This window comes from Argiope bruennichi, chromosome X1 (assembly GCF_947563725.1).
Source record: "Argiope bruennichi chromosome X1, qqArgBrue1.1, whole genome shotgun sequence".
In the NCBI taxonomy this organism is placed as follows: Eukaryota; Metazoa; Arthropoda; class Arachnida; order Araneae; family Araneidae; genus Argiope; species Argiope bruennichi.
This window is the reverse complement of record NC_079162.1, coordinates 79,308,956-79,334,485: the sequence shown is the minus strand read 5'-3', so window position 1 is coordinate 79,334,485 and position 25,530 is coordinate 79,308,956. Positions and strand designations below refer to the sequence as shown.

Below are 25,530 nucleotides of genomic sequence, written 5' to 3'. Positions count from 1 at the left end.
TTTTGTTTTGGTGTTAAGTTATTAAATAATTATTCCATAAAAATCGAAAAAGAAATTAGGTGATATTTTATCATCAATTCATAAACTTGCCATTAATAAAGCAGTACCTCAACTTTTTTGCAACGATAGAAATTTTAAGGAAAAAGAATGGATTGATTATTAGTTTCTTCTCCTCAGAAAAAGTTGTCTACTAGCTATAAGGAATACGTAATTGAAAACAGGCCGAAGTATTTTGTATTAAGCCTCTTAAAACAGCAATTTAGAAAAACTATCTTTTCATCGCTTTATAGAAAACGAATCGCCTTATTACAAAGGACCTTGTTTGAAGCTAAGGTAGTAAAGTGGTTATGACTCATTAGTATAAAAAATGATAATAAACAGGTACCGAAAATGACTCATTCATTTGTCTTTAAGTAGTGAATGAAGTCAATGAACAAGAAGTTATGGTCACATGATAGTTTTAACTGCCCATACTATTTAACATGCTGTCATTCATTGAGTTGTGATGTCACGTAATTGTTTCCTTCTACAAGATTCTGAATAAATTACAAAGTTAACTCGTTACATCATACTTTGTGCGCTTTATTGTGGCTAACATGGGCACCAATTTTCATTCTTAATTGTCGAAAATCCCGGATAAGAGGATATAGATTTATGGCATAGAAAACAAAAGATCACAATATGGGACTATGAAAGGAATTTAATTTTAATTTAATTTATCATCGCGGTAGTTTTCTTTATCAAATATTGCAGTATTTTATATCATACAAAAAAAGTTCGCTCCACAAAGGCTTAAAATACTAATCAAAATTTGAATATTTACAAAATAAGCATAAAATAGTCAACTGATTTATAGAATAGTTAAAAGGGAGGAAAACTAAGAGAATGGCGTTAGGTCTTAAAAGATGCACTTTTAAAACGTTCAACGAATTCTTGATACGGTCTTTGCCCTTTACTCGATTGAATAAAAGGAAAAACAATGTAAAGAATTCGGGTATTTTAAAGTAGTTAACGGAAGAAAAAGGTTTTCTTTGCGATTTCTAAATTGGATAAGGCGTCTACTGGCTTTTGGGGAGAAATAGACCCGAGATCCCAATCAGGAGTTGAGACTGAAATATAAAGCACCTCAGATGCGTAAAAATATTTCTTGTGTGTAGTTTTTTTTTAGTTTGACAAACAAATCTATCGAAATAAGGGGAGGAAACGAATGATTCCATTTTCCCATCAGCTTTTATTTGATCTCCATCAAGTGTATTGACATGAGAATCCAAAGTTTGCCTATCAGTCTGATATTTGGCCAACTTTGATATCTTCGAAAATCGCTCGAAATTAAATAGTATTGATTTTTAACTTTGTTAAAACAGCTATTAAGTAGCATCTTATGGGAACTGCTATTTTATTTTAAAAGTGTGAGAGAGAAACAGTTTAACCATTTTCTACTCGTTTTGTAATTTTTTAATACTAGAAGAAACTCACGAAATAGCAAGGTTATTGACAAACTTCATTTGATGTTTACGCAAATATATTTTGTCATCATAAAACAAAAGCATCAGTCGACAAGTAAATAGTATTAAACGGTTGATATTGAGCGGTTAGAATTACTGGTCCATTAAAAAAAAGTGCAAACAGCTGCGCACCCTATTGTTACGGTTGCTATTAGTTATCAGTATTTCATAGGTGTCTTGCTATTCTCTGAATTACATTGTTATTCATTATGTATATTACTCTATACTAAAAATATAAAACATGAGAAATGAAAAATTTTCTGTCTTTGTCTTTTTTTTAACATGTTCATTGCCATTTAGCTCACTTATGAATGACTCTCTTATCTAATTATACCTATCCATCTATCTAAATTGGATCACTCCTTCTCGATTACGGTCAAGCGATAGTAATGAAGGAATGTGATAGATGGAATATAATAGAATATAATGTGATAGATGGCCCAAATATCAGATGTGCGTTCTGGTAACGTACGCATTAAATTTAGAAGAAATTTAAGAAATCATAATAAAAATTATTTTAATTTTCGATATTGATTAAATATTTTGTTTCATAAAAATTTAAGTCTATTTTGTATTAAAATAATGAAGTTTTCACTATTTAATTTTTTTCTTTGTTTTATTTCGTTGCCAAATTAGAAGACATGTATGAAATAATATTATAGATTATATTTAATATTTTCAAAAAAAAAAGTCCCAGCACTTTCGACATGAAACGAAAAAAAATATTTTTCTAATTTGTTGAAGATTTATAATTGGATAGAAAGGATGCAAATACAATCACAAAATTACAAATGTTTTCTTTTTGTATTGCAAATAATGTTTTAAATAATGGTAAATTACATCATCATTTCATGAATCTTCCCTAATTCCAATCGTTTGAATTACTGTCAATTTATCTTTCAATAAACAAAACGTGTAGAAAATCGTGAAATTATTTCAATCTTTTAATATAAAACAACAATCACTGGATGATACCATAAACAATATTTCTTCTGAACGGGAATTTTACTATTCTGTGAATCAGTGCTGTTAGCATTTTATGTATCAGACAAATGCATCTAAATGGAACGTGATAAGAAATTTCACGTATCTTCTGCAGCGAAATGGGAAAATGTATCTTTTAAAAGGAAGATGTTTTCAGATACCTTAAAAAATTAATGCTCGTTTCAATAAATCTTCAGTATTGAATGTCAAGGGTGGGTGCTAGAAGAATCAGCAAACGGTTTTTCTCCTGATGAAGGAAAGATGCCAAAAATAATAAATAAATAAATGAGTCCAAAATGACGAAAAAGCTTTTATATATATTGTCTAGTTTCTCTTTCGAGAGAATCGATTCCCTTGGAAAGGAAACATAACAAACTGCATTGTATGGATGTTGGTCACGACCCAAAACGTCATCAACTTTTCAGGAGGCAAAATAATGTTTTTATGAGACAAAAACGAGGGGAAAAGGCTTTAACTTATCTCTAGAACGTGTCTCGTTGTTTTGAAAAGAAAATTCTTAAATTACATTATAAGCTCAACCCAGATTGAAGAAAGACATTTAAAGTTCACTCAAATCGCAGATTATCCCCCCCAAAAAATCTTCAAAAGTGTCACGATTATCATTGGCGTAATCATTGTCTCGAATATTATCATTTACATTTTAGAGAAAAAAATTATTATCTGAATTTCTAACCATGGCATAGTACCTCATAAGAATTTAACGGGATGTGGTATTATAATTGTTAATCAGACTAAAACGTCTAGGTTCTTTTATGCGATGCGAAAACTTTCTGGATGAAAACCGGAAAAAAATCTCTCACCACCACAACTTTTCTTCTTTTTATAACCTTTCCGAAAGTATTCATTTTCGAAAAAGATGGAAAGTGGCATAAAAGGATATTATGCACGGATTTATAGACTAAAAATATAATTTGAATCTAATTTAGAAACATGTAAGGCAAAATAGATTCCGAGACATTCCAAATTCCTCTAAATCCCAAATTACCTCATAAAATCTTCAAACGTGTAGTGATTATTATTTTTATAACTATGCCCTTGCATATTAGCATCATGTTTTAGTGTGGGATTATCTATGTTTCTAACGAAGTTGTATCATGTTATAAAAATGAAATGGACTGCAGTAAGCTCCTTATGGAAAGTAAAAATTTGTAGAATATGAATGTTTTCCTAATGAAATTCAGTAAAATGTATAATTGTATATTTCTAATTATAAATTGGCAAAGAAGTAATCGTGCACAAATATTGCATTATAATGATATATTACCACATTTTGAAATATAAGTAGTATGTACGTCGTATTAAAAATCACATAATATATTTAGATATTTTTGATATCCATAGTAAAGATTAGTTGAAGAGACGAAAGGTAATATATTCGAATGTTGAATATATTTTATGTTTTGATAATAGTATATTTCTTACGAAATGTTGAAAGGTATCTTGATATGTGGAAACATTTTCTTTCATGTATCATTAGGAAAGTATAGAGTTTTCCCACTAATGGCCATTTTTTTCACAGTGTTATTGTAAAAGATGTGTCTAGTCAGGGAAAACAGTATATTCATGATAAGCTTACAACGATAAGTTTTTGTATGTCTAGATCACAAATTGTGGATCTTTTACTATGGCCCATTATCTGTTTCGCTTTTATCATTTTTTAATATATATTTGCTCTGCATTACATGTGGCACAATTCCTTTATCTAAATAATTTAAAATTGTGAAGAAGTAAATATGAAATATTTATGAACAAGAGGTATCTGAAGACTTTTTGCTTTTTTACCTTTTGTTTTCCAAGTATTAGAGAATAAGACATCTTAATCTAATAATTTTTCTTAGGCATACTGAGGAACACTTTAAGATGATTAGACAAAGATTTTGATACAGAAATAAAGATTTAAACTCCAAAAAATTTCGGATAGCTTTATAGTCACTTAAATAATCACTTTTTGCATATGATTCTTTAAAAATTTATATAATATTAGTTCATGCACCCTATGTTGCTAGGAATTGAAATCTTTTCAAGCATAATACTTTTAACGGAAACACTACTTTTATATCTTAATATATATAAATTACGTGTCACGTTGTTTGTCCGCGATGGACTCCTAAACTAATTAACCGATTTTAAGCAAATTTGCACACCGTGTGCAGTTTGATCTAACTTAAAAGATAGGATAGCCCGTTTTTTGAATTTTTAATTAGAATTTTAATTATTAATTAAAAACTAACTTTCCCGCCAAAATAATCTTTCCCTTTTCCCCACCGCCAAATGAGTACGGCTTCAGTTTTTTTTCCCAACAGTCATGAGGCTAGGCTTAAGATTTTTCGGCTGATTATTTGAAACGATTCTATTTATTTTCTTTTAATGTTTGATGCATTTAAAATTAAACATTCTTAATGAATCGATCTGTCAGATTCATTCTGAAGTACTTTTGAATTAAAATAAAACAGAATAAAGGAAATTAAAAATTTCTAATCTGCATAGCGTTACCCCAGCTGGCGTAGAAAAACTCACGCATTTGCGTTAACGTAACTGGCGTTGAAAATTCACGCATGCGCATTGTGTTCTGATTGTTGACATGACAAGAATTATCAACGGTTGATTTAAATTATTTTTAGGTTAGTTGCATGTTTTTGTAATTAAATTGTATTTATGTTAGTTATATATTTTTTGTATACGCTTATAGTTTTAAATACATCGTTTTTTTAGTTTTTTTTAACCGATTATTTTAACTATTCGTTTTATTTTCTTAGTGTTTGATGCATTTAAAATTAAACATTGTTAATTAATCGTTCTGGTCATAATGAATCTGAGAATATTTTATTGACAAATTCTTGACATATTACATAAATTAGGAAAGATATTCTTTAGTGTCCATGAAGTTTAAACGCTCAGTGACTGTTTTCAGTAATCAAATTACAAAAAAAAAAAAAAAAACTTTGTTTCAGTAAAAAAATATATTATATTAATTGCAGATTAATCCTTTTCACTTTAATTTATAGTATAAATTCTACGGGAACTAACAGAAAATTAGAGATACATATTACGTTATGACTGAAGGCTTTTATAATATTATGAGAGAATTATATGACTATCAAAATTTGAAGTTTTAAAATATTTTGATGAAGAAGCTATTAAAGTAGGAATTGCATAAAATATTTAATTATTAAAATTTTAACGAACATTAAGATTGGCGAACCGGCTGGTCGCCAAAGGCGGCTAGTATAATATATTATGCAAAATCATTTTATCTTCATCGTCTTCCTTTAATTAAAATTAGAATATCAATTGAAACAGACGATTTTTAAAAATCATCCATAGCTGACTTACTCATTAGTTATTAATATTTATCATATTAGTACTATAAATTTTGTTTGTAAATCCTGAGATATATGAAATGTAGTCTTCGTTTGAGTTATTGATTAAAAATAAGAGACACAGAGACTTAAAAGAGAATAGCAAAAAAGTAGTTGTGTAAAAAAGACAAATTTTTGTTACTTTCTAATTAATCAAGTATTTAATTAATTTTTGTTCTTTAAAAGTTGATAGTATTCTTCATCATGTCTCATATAATAGAGAGACGTGGAATATATATACATACATAATCCCAATGACTTTTATTCATATTAAGATTATAATACGTTGGTTATAACATGACTTAATTTTAGTCTGTTTTCGTCATTCTCAAAAGCAAAGATTGTTTTAAAATTATTTTTGCATTTTTTTGTACATTTTATGCAATGTATAGCAAGTGAAACGTATCTTAAGATGTCAAATAACATTTACTATTTTGCAGACTATCCCCCAGATTTGAAGTTACGTTGGGATGTTATACTATCTGTCTATCCTCCTTTAAGCAGAATAATCTATTACATAGTAATTCAGTAGATTGTTAGCTAGTTGGTTAACATGTTTGTACGGCTTTCAATAATGAATGAGCAAATCGCAGGTTTAAGTTTCTATTCACAATGTTAATTAGCTTTTTTAGATTTAAAACCAATTTAGTAGATCAACCGTCCTCAGATTTTTGTGTTGTGGAGGTTTAGAAAATGATGTTGTCAGCTCAGTAGGTAATTTTCAAAGATGTTAATTAAACAAATCAAATCAAACAACTACATACCGTATAAGTATTCAGCATTTAATACTCTTTGTATTAGGAATTTATTTCAGCTGCTTGATTTGCTAAGCTGCTACAGTTTAATTAAAATGAAAACATCTGCGTTGACATTTAAACCTTTGAATTTTAGACTATTTCAGCTATTTTATTAATGGGACTGTAAATAAAATTTGCTTTCTTGTCTTTTCTACAAATTTTATGCTTCCAAAAAATTTTGAACCAAAGCTTATGCATTTAGATACTATTTATGCTATATATTTAACTTCTCGCAAATGAATAGCCAAAGCAATTTTCATTTATGTGTTTTTGGTTGTTTTAAAAACAAAATTTAGTAGAACTGGCCAAAATAGTAGAAAATGATTTACGTAAACGGAGTTTAACAAGTAGAGAAAATAAAATATTAATAAGTTTTGTTCATTAATAATTTTAAGTTATTCTAAATATCATCAGTAAAATATAGACATAACTTAAACAGAATTTTCTCCCTCAATCGAAAGAGAAGCAGTCATAGAATTTTAATGATAGGCAATAAAAAGGCGATCTTAATGCTAGTTTGTATAAATAAAGAAAAGTTAAGTTAATAAAAATTCAAATAGTAAAAACAGCTGTTGAAAGGTGGCTTTTATTCAGTAGCATATGAGAAAAGAAATACTTATGCCATGCCAGTTTTTTCCCCCTTATCTTTTCTTTTCTCAAAATGATTAAAAGCTGCAGTAAAGTACTATGACTTCTCTTTTGTGTATGATTGATAAGAAAAAAATTGAAAATTTAATAGCGAAAAAGCACATTATCTCTTACCATTCCATCATGATGCGTTCTCATTAGTTTGTATTCAATCTGAGTGGCTTCTGGAAGGACAAGGGGTGACCGTGATTCCCTTTTATCTATGACGTTCCTTTAATATGTCACCACTATCACCCAATGCTTTTTTTTTTCTTTACTGCCCATAATTTGCACCTGTCACCGCATTTTTATCTATCCATTTAACTTCGTCCAAAGTACTTTTGTAGAGTTGAAGGTCATTTAAAATAACTTTTTGTTCTCCCTCCCTCCCTCCCATCATCTCCTGGGGCATGCTGATTCTCAGGTCAGTGGCTGCATGGGTAGTGGACAGATTAGGTTTTCCCACTAACTTCTTTTTAATTGTCTACGGTGCCAGTGCTTTTTGAAAGATGTGGACGGATAAAAACCTGGCGACCGGTTATCTTGTTTTTCCATCTGTTCCATCGAATCTGGCTATTGACATGAAAAATGACCCAGCCTGACGGCTAACAGGACTTGACAATTCATTTTCAATAAAAAACCAGCAGACTTTCATCTCAATTGCTAGAGGCAGAACGGCTCCGCTCTTCTCGAATTGTGGAATGTAACGGCCACGGGTCAGAGAGAGGTTATTACGTCACAAGTTCAGTCGACCTCGTTCGCGTGCTATTCACGAAGCACGCTATATGTTACTTTGCAACCTTTTGCTACTGAAGCATAACAGTTAGAGTGGTAACTTAAGAAAAAGCTACTTGTGTGATTGCGTGATAAAAAGTTTGCCACAACAAATCGGCGGCGTAAACAAAGATCTCGTAATGCTACTTGTATCGTCGTAAAGCTACTGACAGTGTCATTTCAAACACGGTATTTAAGAAAATATATATATACGTAATTCTCTAATTCTTAGAGCCAGAAAAATCAGTTTTTAATGAGAGCAAAGCATTGTTAAGGAGGATATTAGAAATCCATTTGAAGGTGCATTCATGATTAAATTGATGCTTTAATCTGTAAAATGTCACATATTTGAAAATGTGTTTATAAATAATGACAATTATATAACATTAATTTTCAAATATATTAAAAAAAATTACATATGGAACGAAGCTTTAATCTATAAAATGTCACATATTTGAAAATGTGTTTATAAATAATGACAATTATATAACATTAATTTTCAAATATATTAAAAAAATTACATATGGAATGAAGCTTTAATCTGTAAAATGTCACATATTTGAAAATGTCTTTATAAATAATGACAATTATATAACATTAATTTTCAAATATATTAAAAAAAAATTACATATGGAATGAAGCTTTAATCTGTAAAATGTCACATATTTGAAAATGTGTTTATAAATAATGACAATTATGTAACATTAATTTTCAAATATATTAAAAAAATTACATATGGAATGAAGCTTTAATCTGTAAAATGTCACATATTTGAAAATGTCTTTATAAATAATGACAATTATATAACATTAATTTTCAAATATATTAAAAAAAATTACATATGGAATGAAGCTTTAATCTGTAAAATGTCACATATTTGAAAATGTGTTTATAAATAATGACAATTATGTAACATTAATTTTCAAATATATTAAAAAAATTACATATGAAATGAAGTTTTATAAACAAATTTTAATGAATTCATGAAATTAATGTTTAAAATTCACAAGTTTATTTTTTGCGAATAGATTTTTTTTTTTTTTTTTGCTGTGGCCGTAATTATAATGTTTTCTTTATTTCCTGCTCCATTTTTAATTTCATATTCTAACTGTACCACTTCGATTATGATATCCTAGAAATTATATGCATTGAATTATCTTTACTCCATAGTTATTTGGTTAGCAATAATAAATCCACTGCATCATTAAGGGCAATTTATGAAGAGTGTATGCTGGTGATTTTTTTCGCTAATCCTCCAAATGCGAACGTGTTTTTTACTTTTCTATAAAATCTTTAACTATTAGGAACTTTGGCTGCTAAATAGAATGATTAAATAATATGCAACAGCATGTATAACAACACTAAATATATGGTACTAAAAAGTATGAATAGTTAATACATTGCCAAAGCCAATGGTTGGTTAATCCATACTATTTTAAGGTATTTAAAATTATGTTAAAATTTGCAAAAGAGGGGAAAAAAAGGAAAAGAAGATACGAGATTTACAAATTTAAAATTAAATTACAGATGCAGAATATCCATATTCTTTAGCAAATTTCTTTGAAAATTAAACTATTTGTTTATATTCCTCTCCCTCAGACAGGCATTAAAACGCTTTTAATGCATTATTCCCTTAATGCACTTACAGAGAATATTTTTCATTGAATTTTATTTATAAAATATAATGTATTCTCATTACAATATAATCTCACTTATTGAATTAAATGTTTCACAATCAATAAATTCCTTTTATATGAATAATGCACGGAACATTTATATTTAGCTCAAAATTCATGAATTTCTTATGAGTTCCTAATTCATTGTGACTTCCATATTAATGTGTCACGAACATTTAAAATTAGGATCTTCTATTTTAAGGAGACAATCGATAATGCAATGGAAAAAAAAAAGTTTTAAAGGCCTTATATCCATCATTAATGAATTTTTAAACATTCATAAATTGACTGAAGAATAAGAGAAAGATACCTACGACATATGCTATTTAGGTCTTCTGAAGTGAATAAATAACTTTATGTATACAATATCTAATACCCAATATAAATGGATCTCGTCTGCTTTGAAGAAATAAAATTAAGGTAATTAATTATCTACTGCCTCTTTAAATAAAATTTGACCTTATAAACTCTTTAAAGGCAATAAGAAATAATTAATGAATAGTTTAAAGCTGCAATTTTATTCAAAGTAGTTTTGAAATTTACAGCTAGAACTAAAAGTGATATGTAAAACCTTATTCAGAAGAATTTAAATTTTCCCTCCGATTACTCTTTTTACTAAAGAATGAGTTCAGTTGTAGTCTTTGTAGTATGAATTTTTAGTTCTTTACAGTGTGAATAATATATACTATTTCCTGTTGGATATGGATATAGACTATAGTGGCATAATTTCTCTTTTGCTGAGATCTTCATTGATATAACTAGCTCAAAAAAAACTTGATCCATTCTAATTTTTAATAGAATTTTAAAGAGCTTAAATACTAAGCATTATGATTGAGTGTAAGTATTTCATGTCTGAATTCGACAATTAAATGAATTGTAGCATGATAATGCTTTTAAGATGGCATACTATCTGTAGATTGTTATAAAAATCACTTGAAAAGCTTAGCAGAGCATTCCATCGAATCAAAATTGGCGCTTAGTTACTTCTTGGGTAGTCGGTTCTGATTAAAAAAGGTTTTCAAAAATTTAATTACATTTTTAATTTATTAAAAATGTTCATGTTATTTTTTAATAAGTTTGTGGTATATTCTAGCATTAAACTTTAAAAGTGATCAATTTTATTTCCTTGCAATATTATAAAAATTCACTATGCGAAAGATAATGCAGTCGGTTTTTGCCATTCATTCGCTATTGAAATGCTTGTTATGTTCAAATGTGGTATCGGCTTTCTCAGTATAAATTTTAATTAAAAAATTAGTTAATTTATGTTACAATAGTTGCAAGATTTGCTTTCTTGCTTTTATTTCAAATTTAATGTGAGTATCTTGTATTTTGTATTATGTGGGACTAATTTTATTAATTTGTAAACTTGGTAAAGTAATAACGGTGTAGTAAAATTATAAAAAGGCAGAGGATAAAGTAAATGACGCCTTTTAAAATGATAACATTATCATGCTACGTCCATCCAATTTTTTAAAAAATAAATTACATATATAAGGCTAAACATTATCACAGAAAAAGCCTAGAATATCTAATTCATTTTCATTTTTCTACTCTCTTAAGTGAAGAATTGCCAATTTTTCATAATACTAGGAAAAATTGGGCTCAGCACATTGCATGAGTCTTTATTGGTGGGTGGTTGTTATTCATAATGACTAAGGCTAAAGTAAAGGGAGATTATAATGCCATGTTTTTGATAATGTCTATAAAATACATATAGAAGCAAACAAGCTCCAATGAGAATCGAAAAAAAAAAGTTGCGTCAGCAAAATTGAAAGATAACGAAGAATTAATTTAACTGAAAATAAACAAAATGTTCATATCAAACACAAAGGGGAAAAAAAACCGACTCAGTTGTCTGGACTTTGGAATCGGTCGCGATCTTGCAGAAGAAAAAAGATATGACATGACATCACAGCGTAAGACAAAACACAGATGCTGTATGTGTGATATATGCAATTACGTTTATGTTGTGCGACTACTAAATTTTGAAAGTATCATTTAGGATACATATGCATGCATATAAGTAAAAGTTTTACATAATTTGTTAAAACTCGTTTTATTTCATGCATTGTTATAAAATATTCATATATTGTTTTAACTCCTTCGACTATTCTACCGCCAAAAAGCAAGAAAAATGAATCCTCCTACCTTTTTGTTTCCATTTTATATATCGATTTTGTTTTCGATATAATTCTCTTACCAAAGATAAATAAATGAAAAATAAACACCCATTAGACTATCTAAACATTTAGATGCGAATTGTGGAAGGAAAATACAAAGAAAATCAGTCATAAAGGTATAAGTCAATATTATGATAATGCTTGTGAAAATGGATATAATTTAACTATATTTGTTTGTGAAAAGGAAAAAAGATTATCGGTATGTTATAACCACGTATTTTGGCCAGTACATGAAAGGTCAAATCGGAAGGAATAACGGATTTTTGAGGATTTTTATTTATAATTTAAATGTAAGGAAATTTGACTTATTCCATTTTTGATTTTCTTTTTCATATATCGAGACAGACGCGATATATTCGAGTTTCAAATTTTTTAATTCGATCCAACTAAAACAAAGAATATATTTTCAAATAAAAGTCACAGTTATTTTTCAAAGTTGAAAAACTCTTTGAATGCGAATATAGTTTGGAAAAATGAAAACTTGCTTCTCATACACTATTCAGCGTTGTGATCATTGTTTAATTTAAAGCCAAAGAAAAGCTAAAACTTTTTCTTTCTCTCTGAGAAATATATTGCTGACGCTTATTTTCTGTCGTATCTATTTTTATATTTGCTTTTGTTTCCTCTACGAAGGTGCATTAGTAACAAATAAGATAAACAAAAAGTGAAAGCTGAAATACTTACTTCGGGAATGTCTTCTGAAATAATAAATTGAAATGACAAAATACATCTTTTGTGGTGTCAAAATTTGAAATGGTTTCATTTCTTCTATAAAGCTCTGTATTGAATTTAATATGCGGATGAAATTTCACTAAATCTTTTTAAAATCTGGCGTCATTTTTCTAACCCGCTTTAAAGTAATGATGCTACTAGAAAAGAAACATCGGAGTAACTTGATGCCAAAATAAGATCAAGGAAAACATTAAGGGATTTCTTTATATTTATCATCAGATTTATACCACTTTGTACTCTGCAATATTTGAGCCAATATTTTTTGTTTCTTCACTTTTAAGAAAAAGCATTAAATAGGGATTGGGAAAAAGTGTTTTTTTCATACTTGCTATGTATCGTAATAGAGAATGACTTAGAAGACTCATTACTACATCCTATAAAATTTTACAACTCATTTTGACCAAAATGGTTTCACGAAAAGAAAACACACTTTCTTGGTTTTTTTTTTTTTTTTCCTTTTCATCTAGTAATACATCAAAGGATATAAAAAGATATCTCGTGATAATAAATTATATTCGTAACGAAATTAAATAATTGTTTCTTAGTTGCGTTTAATTACAAAAAAACATATAGTTATAAATTTATTCTAAGTTGTCTTAGTGTGATTGGATTCTGAAAGAAAAATAATGATTTTCGCTTATTGCACTTTTGAATTATTTTCTGGTGATGATAAATCAAAGCCTTGACATGTGACAAATATAATAATTAAAATTTTAATTTTCGATATTTCTTGAAAAACGTTTTTCTACTTCATAAAATTACGAAAAAAGATAGATTATGAAAAATATCAAAGCATTTTCACCATTTTAAGTTAAAAAAAAAATTTTAAAAAATTCGTGCTGGTAGAAAAAAAAGATATACACGTCTTTCCTGAACTAAATGCATATGCAATTTCTATTCGAACAGGAAAATTTAATTCCTATTCTTTGTTCCCAAAAATTGCATTTGCATCGAAATTTAATCCTAATATTTCGTTTCAGGAAATTGTATTTGCATCAATACTTAATTCTGTTATTTTGGTGCCCATAAATAGCATTTGTTACAATTTACATTTAACATTATTTGAATCTATTTACTGTCTTTCAAGCTTCGAAAATGGTAATATTTTAAATTTAAAACCACAAAAAGGAATTTTCTACCTACCAAAAATGTATAACAAAGCTTTCAATGGAAATATATATATTTTACTTTTTATTTTTTAAAAGTTTACATCGGATTATAATTCCTATTTTTATAAAATTTTGTAAATGTTATGGCATTTATCTTTATTTATTTAATATTATTAATTCGCTTTCTACTTTATCTATTTGTTCGATACAAATTTTGTAACTTTTATTATCAATAGTTGGTGCCATTCTGTTAGGTCGTTGCGAGCTTTTAAAATCGTTTTCAGTTTCACGCATAAAAGAATAATGATTTGAATAATTTTTTTAATATATCATGTTTTTAAGACGATTATTTAGGACTCTTTTTTTTAAAAACGTGGTATGTTATTTTTTTATTTAATTAATGATTTATTTAAATATTCACTGTGTTGTTTTTTAAGTTACATATAGACCATAAGAGATTTAATATAGCTTAGCGTAAATTTGTAAACAGTGGATTAGGCCTCATTGTGACTAATTTAGAAATTTTACACCAGTTACATACAAGTGTATTTTCCCGCCTGGCTATAACTTTTTTCAGTAAAATGTTCTTAAATAGGGCATTCATTTTTGCGGAATAAACCTGTTTAAAAATATAATGAATGTTATTTCTAAAGAATGCTGTTTTTTTAGTCTTTTATTGAATATGTCTTGTTCGATTTATTAAGAAATAGATAACTCTGAAATCATTTTTTGGTTTTGGTTGTACAAAATACGTAAATTAAAATAACTAACTTTGAAGATGTATTTTTGAAATGAGCTTGATTGAAACATGAATTGAAAGTAATTTGATCAAGCGATTCGAAGGAATATTACTTATTTGATATTTTGCTTTCGAATCCAACATTCTTCATAAAAGTATTTTATTTTTCACCATCGCAACTTTCAGAATTTTTGAAACATGGAATGTCTGGCTATTGCGCCAATGAAACGAAACAGTAAAATAAAACAACGCTAATAATTAAATTCTATATTTTTTTCCGAATACATTCGTAGTATTCTTATTTCATTATATCTGAATACATGATCATAAGGGTGTCAATCTGAGAAGTGATTTCATTTCAAGTAAAAGTTTCATAAAAGTTGAATTTCCAACCAATGGACGAAGTAACGGATTTAACATTAGCATTTCTGACACATTTCGAGAGTGCATAAATTCATGAAAACAACGGATTATACTCTTGTACTGATATTCTAAACTTCCTCTTCAAATGCAAAATCATTTGCATTTACATAAAGCTTGAGGTTCCCTTCAGATTCCTCCAACGTTGAAATCTGGAGGAGCTTATGGGGTTACCGTTTTCATCGACTTCTCTAATTTCTAATTCAAAGTTGTCGCGTGGTTCTCCAAGAACTCTTGAGGCGAAAATTATGAATTGCAACCTCCTGTTTCTCTAAAAATAAGCTTTGAATTCATTACTTATGCAAAGACGGGTTCTCAGTAAAGTGGTAGCTGTTTGAAATGGGTTACCTCGGATAAGAATCAAATGAACTTCCATGGCTCAGAATAATTTAAGAACTATGGAAAAAAAATTGCATTTTTGTTTGAATAGTAACTGTTTCTTTTTCTTCTTGCCATTCTCCTCTTTTCTAAGCTACTGTTTTTAAAATTTATATAGTGCCACATTTTGCGGTTCTTTCTCAAAACTTGTTCCGCAAGTTTTCAAACGATTGCTTATCGTACGTGTTGTGGTTTAGATAATAATTAGTGAGGCATTGTATCGGTAAGTGGTTTTCTGTACTTAATGGATTTATGTTTCACAGATATTTATAAGGCATTCTTTCTACGAGAATTTTCTTCATAGCGAAGGCAAAAAAATTGATTATTCTATTGACTTATAAACATTGAGTAATTAGATCTGATTATTCTTTCTAATGCTATATGAGAATGACAGTGATGCTATATGGGGATAGAGTTTTTAATTTTAGATTCTCACTAGATGATAAGGACGATAACTGAGCAGGTCTCTCTGTCCATAAAGGCGGGTTTACCAAATGATTCTACGTATAGCCTAGTACCCAACCAAAAGTGATATCGTGTATTAGATCAATGGTATTGCGGGAATGAAAACTAGAATATACTATGAAACCGCATAAGATGACTTAAACAAGAACATTTAATAGTATGGTGCGATATTTTGAATTCATTTATTAAAAATAAACTTTCAACTCAAGACTCTCCAGTTTAGCATTTCATTATCTTAGTATGTAAAAATATTATTTCATTAAAGACAATAAAGATATTAAAGACAATAATTAGAAATGTCTTGTTTCAGTCAGTCAATGAAAAGTTGTATTCTGTTGTCATTAGAATTTCAGCTACTGTCTCAGAGTTTATAGACTAATATGTTATGGAGCTAGAAACTTGCATATACCAGGCCTAATTATTGAAGTTTGTGCCAGACCAGTTTGATTTCATACTTTGAGTGCATATATTGCCGCGAAATATAGTTGAAGCTGAAACTGAATTAAATTACATCACATAAGACTTCAAGGGGTGTGAAAAATCATAAAAGGAATTTTTTATCAGTCTTTGGGAATTTATTCAGTACATTAATAAATTAAAAAAAGATGCTATACTCACTTTTATTATTTTATGTATTAGATTATACACTCCCTTTTATTGTAACTTTCATAAATTAATTAATTTAATTCATTCTTTTTATTACCATTTATAATCTATAAAAAGCAATAAAAAGATTGAATTAATCTATAAAAATTAATAAAAAGTAAAAAAAAAAATAATAAAGAATACATGAGAAAATTATGGATTGCTTAAATGAACTAAATATATTTCTGTTGAAAATTCTTCATACCGTCTGTCAGACCGCCGTTTCTAAGATCGACTTTGCTTGTATCCGGCCATATTCTTTCTTGGAGCAGGAAAAGCATGTTTTTTTGTCGAAAGTGGCTTCGATTACATCTCAGATATGTTTTCTTTTTTTAAGCTTTGTTTTTAATGCGGCATTTTTCTTCAATCAAATATTTCGAGATTAATCATTTTTTAGTGACTTTATTGGCTTATTTATTTTGAAATATTTCACTACTAAAAACAATATTTCTTCATTAAGTTCTGTAAGATTGACGAAATACAATATAAATTAGGCACAAATCAGGAGAAAAATTAGACACATTTTAGTAGAAAACTAGATTTAATTTTTATGAAAGTTTGACTTGACTTATGGAGAAGGATATGTCTTTTAAGGTTGTGTAATTGAATGAAGATTATTATTAAAATTTTAGTCAAGCGGATGTAGAAATACGAATCACTATTATTTTCATTCCAAGTATTTTCGCTTTTTCTTTTCTGGAAAAAGGACAGTTTTTTCTTTATATGATGAATAAAATACTTACAAAAATAGTTATGATGTTAATTTTAGCAATTTTTCATACTTTTACATTAAAAATAATATAGTAAATTAAATAAGGACAAAAATTTTTTAAAATGAAGATTAGAATTCAACAAAAATGAGCTGTTATTTTAAATGCTTTAATTTAATTATTTTTAATTATTTTATAATATTTTGTTACTAGAAAACGTTCTGGTTGTGTAAGAATATTTAGCTTTATTTCTTACATGAGCAAATATAACAAAAATTGTCGATGGAAAGTTTTTTTTCAATCTATAGGGTAATTCAAAATGAATATAGTGATTGCAAAGGCTATAACTATTTAATAAAAAAGAATTTATCGATAAGATTAACACATAATGTAGACGGAACTTCAAAATTTTGTATACATACTTCATAGATATTCTATGTGACTCCCCTTGGTCACACCGACAATATCTAGGCGATAGTCCATTTCACGCCATACATTCTGAAGCATGTCTGCAGTGACCGACTCAAGCGTATTACAAAAGCATACGTTGAGTTCTTCAGTTGTTTTGGGCATGGGAAATTTTGAAATTCCGTCTATATTATGTGTTAATCTTATCGATAAATTCTTTTTCATTAAATAGATATAGCCGTTTGTAATCGTTTTATTCATTTTGAATTATCCTGTATATTTTGAATATTGGAAATAGCATTTACTCGTTTTTGACTTATAGCCAAAATGCTAGAAAATTATTTGATGGCTTATAACTTAGCCAAAAAAAATGTTTTAAACATTTTTTTATTGATATGCATAAAGTTTCAATAAATAAAGAGTAACAGAAAGATAGCCAAAAATTTATGAGGAGAATTTCTTCGCAAACTATCAATCGAAAATCGGAAAAACGTAAATCTTGGATTTTAAGTAAGTATACATAACATTAATCTTTTTAGAGTTCGATATAAGTATAAACGTAATTCTGGAATAAATCTGAAATTTTCAATACACTAAAAAGTATCATGGAACATAGCCTATTAAAAATGAAACAATAACTCTTAAAAATGAATACGTACCTTTAAAATTCGAATTTGTCAATATTTGTTTGGTCATTTATCGGTGTTTTCCAGAATATGATGAAGAAAGATGTTATTGATTAATTTCTCTTTTCTTCATCCACCGCATGCTGTTTTCATATATTTAGTGACGTATTGGTCGAGGTTTTAAAGAAATATCTCTCATAAAATCAATCATTGTTAAGATTTAAGAATTGAAAGCTGAATTCAGGTTATTATTTCTGCTTATATACAATACACATATCAAGACAAATATGAGCAATGTAGTTTTGATATTGGAAACAGCTTAATTTTCAATTCTTCTTGACTACCGTTAGCTTGAAAAAGACATTTATTTATGATTTGAGGGGAAAAAACTTGCAATCATTATTGATTGATGCATTTTTATTCAAACAGAACAACTATTATTCAAACAAAACAAACTATATTAGAAAAGATGAAACTAAAAAAATTTAGATGAAAACTAACTTATCTTTTAATGAGCCAGACGGAATGAAAAATAAAATATTTTGATTTGAATTTCCATGTATTCTCTTTAACTAAACTTCAATAACTAATACCAGAACAAAGCTACCATTTCTACAATGAGTCTGATTAACATTTAATAGTTAGAGGTCTGCGCTTACCTCAGATTAGATGATTGGATTCAATTAAAAATAGATTATACATTTGATATCGGAGATCAAATACCAACGGGAAATTTGAAAATATAAACCCGTTTCTGGTCGTTAAATGAATTTATATTATTATATAATATTTATGTTATATTATTTTATAATACTTGTATTATAATTTATTTATGCCATTGTTTTGATGATTAGTTTAGTCGCCAATAGTTTTTATTAAAATTCTAAGAATAATTTAAACACCAGAATTTGGGCAGTATTCCATAATATTTAAAAACTTATGAAAAATACAGTATTTAAAGTGTTTCTAAAATCTGCACATTTTTTCATGTATTAAATTTTTTAAAAAATTAAAAAATTTCTGGTTTTTGATCCATTTCTGTCCAGAATTATTTGAAGTCTGTTAAGAATTAAGGATTTTATATTGAAAAAAATTAAATTATTCATGACCGGGATTACAGTATAATATGTTTCGAAAAGATTCAAATTTAGAAAAAATTTGACTGAAAAATCCTAATATTTTATATATCATATTAATTTCAGCATAAAATTTAAATATCTTACTGGTAAAATGAATAAGCATAATTTTTTTTTCTATAACGCAATTTTTGATTCTATGTTAAATTCTGTAATATCATACACACCTCCGATAATAAGCTAGAATTCCCAGTTACACGAGGAATTACTGATATAAAAGGATGCCAATAATGTATAAGGAATGATGGTAATTATGAAGTTAGAAATGGCACTTCATTTTTCATTAGTTCACATATACGATGAGGTCACAGAGTCTGGTATATACTTTTTTTATTATAATAGGTTCAGTGATTTTGACCTGGAAGTAACGTTAAGGATTGTTGCCAATTAAGAGTTTTCTTTTCCCGCTGAAAGTTTCTTATGAACCGAATCAATGATAGCACGTTTTTTTTCTTCCCTCACTACATACATGGCTAATTTTTGAAATTCGGCAGTTGAAACGGAGCTAAATACATTATTAATAAAAAAAAGAGTAAGGACTTTTTAATTATAGCCAACTGGTAACATATCAATCACTAGATGGCGTATCATGATACAATTTAGTGTACGCCTCATCTAGTTTAACTTTATAAGAGCAATTTGTTGGAGTAATAGACCTCAAAGATATTTGTTTAAAAATGATGCCTATAATTATTTGTGTTTTTAACCTGCAAAATTTTCTTATTGATTCATGCATGATTTTTTAAAAATAAAATGCTGAAATATAATGATTGAAACTATAAAATGATTTTTAAATAAAATGAAACTTTTAATGCAAAAATTCAATCTTATTTGTTTACGGACCATTAAACTCTTATGCAAATATAACGTTGCTTTTATTATAACATTTTAATAAAGAAAGTATGTTTATGGAATGCGGAGTTGATTAAGTTCATAGTTTTTAGGTAAGCAAGAAAATAGTGATGAAACTAGTGGTAAATTTATTTATAAATTCAACTGAAACTGTTTTGGATAACTAAAGTTGAGAAAAATGTATTTTATTAAAGTATATAAAGTACTAAATTTTACATTACTTTTATACTTACGACTTTTTTCTTTTAACAATCATACATTTGTACTTTAATAATGAAATTCCAAAATTTAGAAATTGCTGAAATAATTAATCATAAAAAAATTTAAATCTCCTTTTAAATTAATGAGGTGAACGTCTTGAAAAAATTCACTTCATCATTTAGTAACTTATCCTCATGAAAATTAATATCTTTTCAATTTTAATTACCTTTTGTGACATATTTATGTAGTGAAAATTAATTAGTATTAAATTATCTTTCCATACTACCTTATATGAAAATTAATTAATATATATACTATGATAAATTATCATTCTGTTATAAATTGATTGAATGATATTACCATTTGAAAACTATGATAACTCTAAAAAAAATTTCTCAGTGAAGTTTGTTAAAATTATTTCATCTATAACTAGAGACATGCTCTGGAAACCGTCATGGATAAAAACCTGGCGCATCAAATTGATAAACTCGATATGTTGAAAAAATGTATATTCCTTATATGCACTTATTTTAATGAAAACAAATCACATTCATCATATATTAATAAACTTTAGCACATTATTTATACAAATGAAGCATAATTCAGGTTTAGAAATAATACGAATACACATCGTTATTAAATAAATAACTTTGTTACAATTCTGTTTGGGTGATAATTTAGATTAATATTTGATGACAATGATGTCTACGGAATTGTAGACATTGCTAAATCTGACGTGAGCAAATATTTAGATTTTGATTATCTTTATGGCCCGAAAAAATGATCTTGATTTATTTTGGTTTTAAATAAATTATATTGTAGTGTCTGGATTATTATTTAAAAACCAATAATTCATATTAAGTATATATAATTGTTTATTCTTAATAAATAGCTTCTGAAGATTTCTCTTTTCCAGCTCTTACCATTCGGTAATAAATTTAATTTGTATGGTCTCAGATTACGACACCCTTAATTTAAAGAGTGATGACCAATTATTATCATAATTTTTTTCAATATTATTCATATCCGCTATGTATGAACTGGCTTTATCTGGTTTAGCCGGGATGATTCCGAAAATTGACTCTGTTCCGGCTTTTCTCCTATTTTATAATTAAAGCGTTCAGAATTGGAACTTGGGAATTCTGGTCACTTTATGAATGCACAATACTGATGAATAACCATGTTGCAAATTGATTTAATGATAACTCAGATTAATATTTAACGATCATAATGATGGTGAAAAGTATAAACTCTCGGAAATGAGTTTACTGCCCATCACTGACTTGGAACTTGTCGCCAGAAACTTTTAAATTCCGCATTTACTTCATTCCCATCGTTTGGAATAGTACTCAATCAATTTCTCACTCCCAGTTACGCCTCTTCACATCACTTTCCCGATCGATCTTTTTTTGAAAAGAAAACAATGAAACAAATTTCCACAAAAGCAGCAAAGGGGGAAATAAAAGGCTTTCGTTATTCCACGGAAACAAAAGAAGAACACAAAACAAACAAAACTTGGGGATAAAAAATTCTGACATTTCTGTTGAGCTCATACTCTTCTTGAAATATATTTTCCATCTGTGGTTGTGGTGGCAAGCTTGACAAGTATTTCAGATGAATCATCGACTGCTTTCTCCAGATATTTTGGGTAGCAGAACTTTATCTAGCTTTAGATATGCATGGTTCCATTCTTAGAACAGCAGATGGTTCGAAAGGGATTCGCCTTATGGATATTTATTGCATTTAGAATTAAGGATAAAATATTATGGTGCCACCAGTAAAGTAACACTGTGGCGATGTTAACATTATGTTGGTACCATCATTGATGATTTACTTGGATCTTTTTGTCACCAATGCCTTCGTCAACTTTAAATTTGCACAGTGAATCCTGTTAGGGGGAGCTAAAATAACTTTTCTAAGTTTTGCTCCATTACATTTAGAGTTAAGGGAGAAATATTATCACGTCAACAATAAACGTGACCTCTATATCTTCCTCTATGCGAAGAGTTTGTTCACTTCTTCACTTTAGCTTTGGAGACACGAAATCTGCCGTTAGGTCTTCTGGCTAGAAGCCAATTGCATCTATTTCTCCAAAATACTTGCTCTTTTCCTTAAAGAGGCGAAGTAATTACGATGATAAGGTCTTGCATAATTGCAGATGGGAATCCAGAGAAAGTGTGAACTCTGTTGTGGGGAAATTTCTACCATCTGAAGAAATACACAAAGCATAAGTGACCGATTCTTCTAATATTTGGACTCAGTATTTTTATATATTTTCTTGAGCTTTTCTGATAGTTAAAATTTCTCTATTGTAGAGAACCTTTTTTTCTTCTTTCGCGCATGTCATAAGCTACGTGGATAGTAAGAATTAAAAGGACAGTAAATGAGGGCCAATTTGCACGACGCGATCGCGCATGTGATTTCACATCCAGGGGCATGCTGTCTTGTATTGTTTTACGATGAAATGCTACAAAGTACAAATGCAAGCAATGCTATGGAGTTCAAAATTTAATTATTCTTGTGCATTTATCTTACAAATATATATTGACTCTATTTAAGACTCCACATAAATATATAAGAAATTATTATGCATTGTTACTAAAAATAAATGGCTTAGTGAAATTTACCACAGTTGATTATGGTGGATATTTAACGCAGTGGGAAAGTTAAAAAGAAACTCTTTAAAAGTGGAATATGGGAATTTGTGTTGATTCTGTTGAGAAATAAACGAACATATTTTTTATATATTTATATAAGCTTTTATTCTTGGTTCTCGAGCAACCGTTTTATGGTTGGTAAAAGATAACAAAGAACATAATATAAAAATTTGATGTCAGACTTGTGATTATATTCTTTATTTTGCTGTTACTAATTATATCGTCCCAGATTATATAAATTTCCTTTCAAACCAAATAAAGGAACTCTTACTCAGATTAAATCTATGTTCGATCTCATTTACATTTTTCTTACTCAGATTTCATTTTTAATATCTTTTGTTGATGAATATAATGTTTATGACCATTTTATTTTTATCTTAAAATTTTTTTTCTACATTTTCAAGTTTGATTGAATAGGTAATTATATACTTATTAAAAACTCATTGTCTTGGGTTTCTGCAAGAATTAGATATTGTTTGTGACTAATGAAGGAGTTCATAAGACAGCACAGTAGAAATATAATTTCTTGAAAACATAATAAAATTAAATATATAGAGCTATATCTTTTATTGTATGCGGTAGAATGATAATTTAAATAAAAAATAAGTATCATAAAAAAAACTTATTTTGAAAGTTGATCAGTAATTTCAAGGAGTAATTGATAATAAAGTTATTAAATAATTCATCTTTGTTTAACCATATTATTTTATTATTTAAAAATTATTAACGCATTTTCTGGTTGTAAATACTATTAAATGCAAGATAGAGATATATGTAAAAATTCAAACTGTAGAAAAAATTCACCAAAAATACAATAAATTGCATGAAGTAATAGTTTTTAAGACTCATAATATTTTCTGAAAACAATTAGGAATAATTTTCAATTCAATTAATTTGAAGAATCACTTCTACTTGAATCAGAATTGTGCCTCATGTAAGCAAATTTGAATTAGGAATAAAAGGTAGTCTTTTAAAAGATCTAAATAATTAGTTTTGAAAAAGTTAAATCATCACCGTAACCGATATTCTCAAATAAAACTACAGATCTGCTGCAAGACCTGGAATTCAATCACGGTCTGTCATTTTTTCGCGCTTTGCCATTTACATGATTTATAATTAATTTCGTCGTTAAATCATCAGGCAAGTAAAAGTATATCGTTTAGATCTTTAGAAAAGCAACGACCTGATTTCAAAGTATATCAAAATTATCAATTTTAATCAGTAATTCGAAAATTTCTTTTCTTTCTGAAAGTTTTCTACAACCCTGTCATATTTGACAGTTAATTAAATATGTGTTAGGAACTGCATTGGAATAACACATATATATGGTTCTTTATATTTTAAAACAAAAGACTAAGCCATGTAACGGGAAAATAAAATGAAAGAAAAATCGAGAAGTAGAAAAATGATTTTCCCTTTTCAGGATTTGAAAATCGTAAATCAAAAGATCAAACTCCATATGACATATCAAAATCCCGAATGTATACCTCGAATTTAACCAGGACGGAAACTTTTCCATTTCCGTCTGCCACTAAATCGTTATGTTTAAGGAAAAGACAAATTCAAAATTTGATATTTTTGACAAAAATATCTATTAAAAAACATTCTTATTTGGACGTCAAAAGAATACTATTGTGAGGAGCCGGTGTTTTTTTTCTTTTCTATTTTTTTTTTCTAGATTCAAAGGAGACTTTGTTTGGGTTGAATTTGACTTGGAAATTTAGTGTTAGTATTTTTGCCCCTGGAAAAGAGTGGTTCAATATTTTTTTTTGAATTATTTTCTTGCTTTAAAAAGATATTAATGGTAATTGGAAGCGAAATAAAATATATTCGAAATTTTTTTGCGGATGAAGAATATATATGTGAGATTAAATTTTCCCTAATGTCTTTACAATACTTGCTTCCAATTTTTACAGTTGCATTTTACTGGTTAAATTTGCCAAGATAGAAATAAAGACTAATTTTCAAGTAGCTCAAAGATTTAAGCCAGTAAAAAATCATAAAAATATTTAAATAAAGCATTTGAAAATACATAATATATATATATTTCAAATGTATATATTATGTATTTCAGAGTATATAATGCATTCTCTAAAAATAACACCAAGCATGATCTTCGAGGTAAATTTTCCAAGATAGAAATAAAGATTAATTTCCAAGTAGTTCAGAGCTTTAAGCCTGCAAAAGGTATATAAATATTTAAATGAAGCATTTGGAAATACAATATAAGAATATTATATAATACATTCGCTAAAAATAACATCAGGCGTGATTTTCATGAAAAAAAGCAACGATGAATTTATAAAATCTGTGTTTAACATTAACTTTTTCGATACCATTTTCTTAATATGAAATAATATGCAGGACTGAAAGATTTCTGATATCTTTATGATATGAATCTTCATATTTGAGAAAAAAAAATTTCTACTGATTCTTGATAAAGTAGATATAAAATGTTCAAATCAAATAACTTAGATATTAAGCAACCATAAAAATTATATAAATATTTAAATGAAACGTTTAAAT

The 25,530-nt window shown here is 27.9% G+C and overlaps 1 protein-coding gene across 2 annotated transcripts in view; it reads left to right on the top strand.

Annotated features, from left to right (window-relative positions):
- The window catches only part of LOC129958723 (uncharacterized), a 367,468-nt gene that overhangs the window by 99,123 nt on the left and 242,815 nt on the right, over positions 1 to 25,530 (top strand). The window lies entirely within an intron of this gene.